The sequence below is a fragment of the Lampetra planeri genome, chromosome 24 (genome assembly GCF_965212315.1).
Source record: "Lampetra planeri chromosome 24, kcLamPlan1.2.h2, whole genome shotgun sequence".
Taxonomy (NCBI): Eukaryota; Metazoa; Chordata; class Hyperoartia; order Petromyzontiformes; family Petromyzontidae; genus Lampetra; species Lampetra planeri.
The window spans coordinates 6,476,305-6,482,313 of NC_136130.1; positions in this window are offsets into that span (position 1 = coordinate 6,476,305).

Sequence of the window (6,009 nt, forward strand, 5' to 3'; positions counted from 1 at the left end):
CAACGGGGGAATGGGTCAGTAGGTGGCGCTCTGAAAGTGTCTTTAACTGTGGTGGGAGAGAGACGCCGGTCGGGGAAAGGTGTACAGCGCCCTCATGTGGACTCGGGCGATTGTGTCATTGTACGATTCACATGACACAGTACATAACACAGCGATCATGGATTATAATTCACCCGGTTTCCAACATTATCTGGCGGTCCCGGGCCGATCCGGCGAAACCGGAAAAACCGCTCCAAAGGCGATCAGTACCATGTAGCGTGACAAAAACAAGCAGCTACGCTTGATTACACTGCCCAATTATATGCACAAGTAGCATATGCTACGGGCCCCGCACTTTCAAGGGCCCCGCGTTAAATGCTTTCAAGCTATCAATTTCGGTTCAGTGATTCTGCACTTGCTCTATTACTATAGTACTATACTGCCTTCAACTTTTACGAACGACTGATGTTTAACGTTAGCGATTTGTCGTATTATCTGGCTGTATAGCAAAAGAAAAAATACAATTACTTTACTATGCAAGTAAAAAATATTGTGTTTTCATATTTTTTTAGGGCCTCTTTATAACATATGCTACAGGCCCTGCACTAGCTTAATCCGGCACTGCCCCCCAGCACCCCATGCAGAGACTTCGAGATTGGCGTGTTAAGTACGGACACAGTGAATACGGTAACGTTTTACAGTGGGGTATACAGTAATTTTTTTGTCTATTTGTGTGTTTATTTATGCCAATTTCACATAGTAAACATTTAAAACGCTAAAAATAACTATACACAACACCTAAAAACACAAAAAAATGTTGATTATCCGGCGTTTTTTTGTAATCCGGTGCCTCCTCCCATCCCCCAAAGCCGCCGGATAATCGATGATCTACCGAATGCTGTGACTCAATCTTAACCAGGGAATTGCAGGGGATGCAATGAGGTTGATGGTGATGATGTTGGTGGTGTGATAATGGGCAATTGGTCGTATCGGGAGATGACAAGGGTATGCTGTTCCGCAAACCAAGCATACAATAATAATGTTTTTGACATGTGTGAGCGTTTATGCCATGATATGTGTTGCTATGCTTGATTATATGTTTGATTTATATCAATATATTCCGTAAATACGCCTGTAATTTAGCTTCAATTACCGACATGTTAAATAATGTCACTGTTGTCTTCAATTGACGATGTAAATACTTTATTGAAATGCGGCATGTTTGTATAAAGTATGTTTGTTAATCGAACGTCTTTAATAACCGTTTACTTTTAACTTCTTCTACGCTGGTCAGAGATCTTATCAATAGGTACCCTCGCTTTAACCCACCACATACGACCTGCCGCAAGCATGCGTATACCCATGTACAGGGTTTTTATTTCAGAGCGAATGATTTTCCCTTTGGGCAAGATGTCTTTGCAATGTTATTTCTTCACAGTCCTGATTACATTTCTAACAAAGGCAGGTAATTTGAGACCTCGAGCTGAATAAAACACTAAGGTGTGCCTATTCAATGCAGTCCTGTATTGTGTACATGAACAAAATATACTTCAATGGTAGTTGTAAACCAAATTATATTTGTAATTAAAAAGCTGTCGGCCTACACAAACAAAACCACATTGAGAAAACAATTTTGCCTTGACTCTCACATATCAAAAGAGTGATGCACATCAGTGATGTATTATAATAATATTTATTTGTACTTGCTGACTAGGTTTGTGTTAGCAGATGCATTGCACATTTTACTTGTCACGGCAGGTTATGATGCCAGTCACACTCCTCCATCACTCTGTGATCAGTTGCTCGCTCCCAGTGACAGAACCAGTTTCTCCAGGTTGTTACCCCGTGTTCTCCAGACAGTCTCTCGAGCGCATATCTATCTGTATTTGGTCGAAAATCGCGTGGTCTTCTGCCGGATGGATTCCACTTGTATATTAACTTTGCCAGTCTATGTGCCGTCCTTAATACATGCTAAGCCCACGTCATGCTTCTCTTCCTGATGACACTCCTCATCTGTGGTTGCTTACTTAGACTCAGTTGCCTGATGTTAGTGTGTGCATCTGTATTTGAATACAGTTTGTAATATTCACCGCAGCTGTTTGTTTTCACACGAATCCAATAATGTTTCAATGGTTGTCCATGATTCACGGCCTTATATTGTATTATTTTCTTGCGTATGGTAATATATTCAGGAGCTAAATACCAATGTCAACGTCTGCTAGCTACAATGAGAGGGTTTCAGGAGAGAGTTGGTGTAGGTGTGTTATTGCTCCTGCTATGACTCCTCCGTTGGCCATGATTGCAAGACTGTGTCTTGTCTTTAATTTTCAATTTTGAAGGAGATGTGGACAGCAGCCTACAAAAGTGTCTTCGAGGAGGAATGTGAAAGCCAAGAGGAAAGCCATGTTTGGGTCTCAAATGAGATGTGTATTCTGGACGTATTCAGAGTTTTATGTCTAGGTTCACATCATGTTGCTTTAAAAAATGTATCCCAAAATTATATTTCAAAACTACACTTGGTTACAAATGTACAATTTGTGTAAATCTACAACATTTACAATTTGTGGATTTACTCTCCAACACACCGGTGGGCTGAATTTGTAACTAATTGGCGCGTTGTTTAGGTGACAAACCCTACTGGCTGTGTCGGGTGGTGGAGGGTTATGACGCATTCATACTGACGCGATCTAACCGAAAAACCTTTATCATTCATGTCGTTGATATAAATACCTGATCATTTCCCCCATTATTCTGTTGGATAAATAAGATAGGATGAAATCGAGTCTAAAACCTGTTAGGATTGTGAAACATTCCAATTAATTGTATGTATGTTCACTATTTTACGTATCATCTGTTATTTTGCCATTTGTACGTTTCTGGTGGCAATGTGATCTGTCATGTTATCTTCTTGCGTGGTTGTATCTGTTTTTCTGGTTTTGTTAAGATGTGTTTGTTTGGTGTGGTTCATATCCGTGTAATAGTTCAAAATGTATTATGTACATACCGTATCAGTTTTAAACGTGGTTTCATTACACTATATAGAGATGTTGTGTTCATAGTTCAGCATGCTTTTTAACTATAATTAATATTATCTGCAATTAAAACATGTTTTTCAAGTGTGGATTTCTTTCCTGGGTATGGTGTAAAATATAATTTTGCCGTAGCATCACATTAAGACACAATGGTTAAGGTAACAGGATGGAGGCATGGGATCGGGTGGGATAGAAGAAGATTAAGTCAAAGATGTGCTCGAGAGCAGAAATTTCATGAAGAAATAATAAGGGGAATTTAGCTACGTGTAACCATTTTTAAATCTGAGGCTATTAATCAAAAAAGCGTAGGACCAAATTAACCAGATTCTAGAGGCTAAACTAAAAGTGCTTGGATGGGCATCCACCATGCATAACAGGTGTTGTAGGTGGTGGGGCTAGCATGGTGAAGTATTGTTAAATATCCCACACACCTTGGGGAGATCCACATCCAGCAATGGATTGACCAAAGCGCTTTGCATGTGCAATCAGGAATACTACTATGAAAGTGCATACCTTTATGCACACCAACGGCAGTAGGCTGTAAAAAATTTTTTATGGCATTCGTAAAATGTAAAAATTTTCAACTTGTATAAATGAAAAAGGGACAATTTTAATATGTAAAAAATGTCCTACCATTTTATGTTTTTATTTATGTATTGTTTGGTCTACAGAACAGTGCGACCCTGTGAGTCCCAATATTGGCAGAAATAGCCTTACATTTGCCTTTTTATATTTACGCATCAGGGAGTGCACTTTACCGCACATTGGTATGAAGTGTAGCATATATATTATGTAGTGTTTAAAGCCAATATTTAAAATGCTGGATTTTAGCCAGATCTAGTGAAAAAATACATTTTATGATAGGGTTTTTTGCGCAGTCATGAGATCATTAACTTGCTAAACAAGATAGTAGAGTTCTTTTACAGGTGGCTGATATCTGGTTTAGAGTCCAAGGTCTCAACATGCAAACCGTGCCATTGCTCATTACTTGATAATCAACGTCTAAACCACGCACACACTTGTTAATAGTGGTTACAGTAGTTAGATGGTGATGTGGATCTCTTGGATCACAGACTGGTTCAGTTTAGGAACGAAGAGACGAAGATGATGTCAAAAATGGTACCCATCTCAGACAAGATCAAAGTCTGACTCCGATGCCTAGGACACCATAAGCAAAAAGGTAAACCACATAGATGAAAAAGGTGATGAATATGGAAGCACCGGGACAAAAACCGAGAGGCAGGCCCAGAGAAAGAGGTGGTTTGAAGGTAATTCCATCTGGTCTGTTTGGGCTGCAGGGGTGACACGCCTTTAATAAATAAATACATATTATGGACATTTTATACATACCTCAGTGGTCAGCTTGAACTTTTCATGGGTCGGTGAGGTAATTATTAAAGATGATTATAGTAGTGAGGCTATCCATGAAGATAATGAAGGTGATGATGCTGAAGACGGGTATGAGTAGACTTTTGAAGATGGACATTTGATGTCTGGTGGTGACGGTGGGTGGTGAGATGATTAATATTTTTAATTAAGATGGTTTAGTTAATTATCGAGTAAGTAGTGGTGTGTAAACATCGCGACTGGGGAAACAAAGGCGGCCGGGCGTGGTGTTGGCCATCTACCTCCTCGTGTGCCATGCCGGCCTTCATAAGTGCTCGCTAACAGCACTTGTCTTAACGGTCTGTTAAGGCTATAGGGCGATCTTTGTATTTGATGTTAATTATACCATTAATGCTGTTGATAATGTCAATGGTTGATGTTTGTTGTGATGAGGATGATTTGGACGTTTATTAAGGATGTTGATGTGATTATTTTTGAAATTTGACCCACAGGAATTATGATTTAATATGTCCAATACTATATAGATAAGCTATTAGAAATTCAGCTCCAAGTGATTTAGCCACTTGTTTTGTCGGAGTGTTGGCGGTGAATTGCAGATACACCCACTCACCCAGCGATAAAATACACGTCAAACAAAAACCATCTTCTTCCATAAGTGCGTTCATAAATGTATAACATTTTCAAGTCCCTTTGATCACTATGTGTCTTAAGGACGTCTCTAATCGTATTGAAAAGAGAATTGGGAATGTAAAGTGGAACACTGCATGGTTTCATTTACCTGCCAACAGCAGTTTTCGCCTTATTTGCAACATTTAATAATTCTACGTGTAATACAAAAATTTGTTTCTAATACAGTTTTGCTTTTTAAAGGATTTGTCTGATACTCAAATGTTCTTGCTGTGGATTTCACACCTGATGATAATTGCTTGTGTTGCAGTCGAAACGTCGTGAGAATTTTATTGTTTTATATTTTTATTATTTTATTGTTTCCCTTCTACGTGACTTTACCGAAAGAACCAAGAATATGCATACTCCAGTTTAAACACTTCATCGGGAAACATGTTTTACATTTAATTATATTCATACCCCATGGTACATAGTGCAGTCTCCGACTCGAAAACACTATATCTCAGGCCTGTCATGCATGAAGAAAGGATCATTGCCCGAAACGTCGCTTATTGTATATAATGTTCTATTTTAAGGTAAGTGCTATTGACGAATGTGTTTGAGCTGTGGGTGAGATATAGTGCCCCATGGTTCGTAAACCTGGTCTTCCCCGGTTTTCGGGGCCGTCCAAAAATTATGTCACGCACCTTAGGGGGTGGAGAGGGGGGTCAGACATTTGTGACGATGTGTGACGAGGGGGGGGGGGTTGAGAAATGTGACATCACATTAAAATAAGCAACTTTAAATAAATATAGACAACACGTTCTACTTTTTAATAAATGTTTTTTCCTACAACATCAGAGTGCAGCGCCACATTAAATACGCACTACAATGACAATAGTTTAAAGCGATTTGAAGCATATTTTATTTTCAAAATGGAAATGTTTTTTTTTTTGGGGGGGGGGGGGAAAGCTTTGTGACGTCATATTAGAGGGGGGGGGTCTGACTTTTGTGACAAGGGGGGTGGTCAAAAATCGTCCAAAAT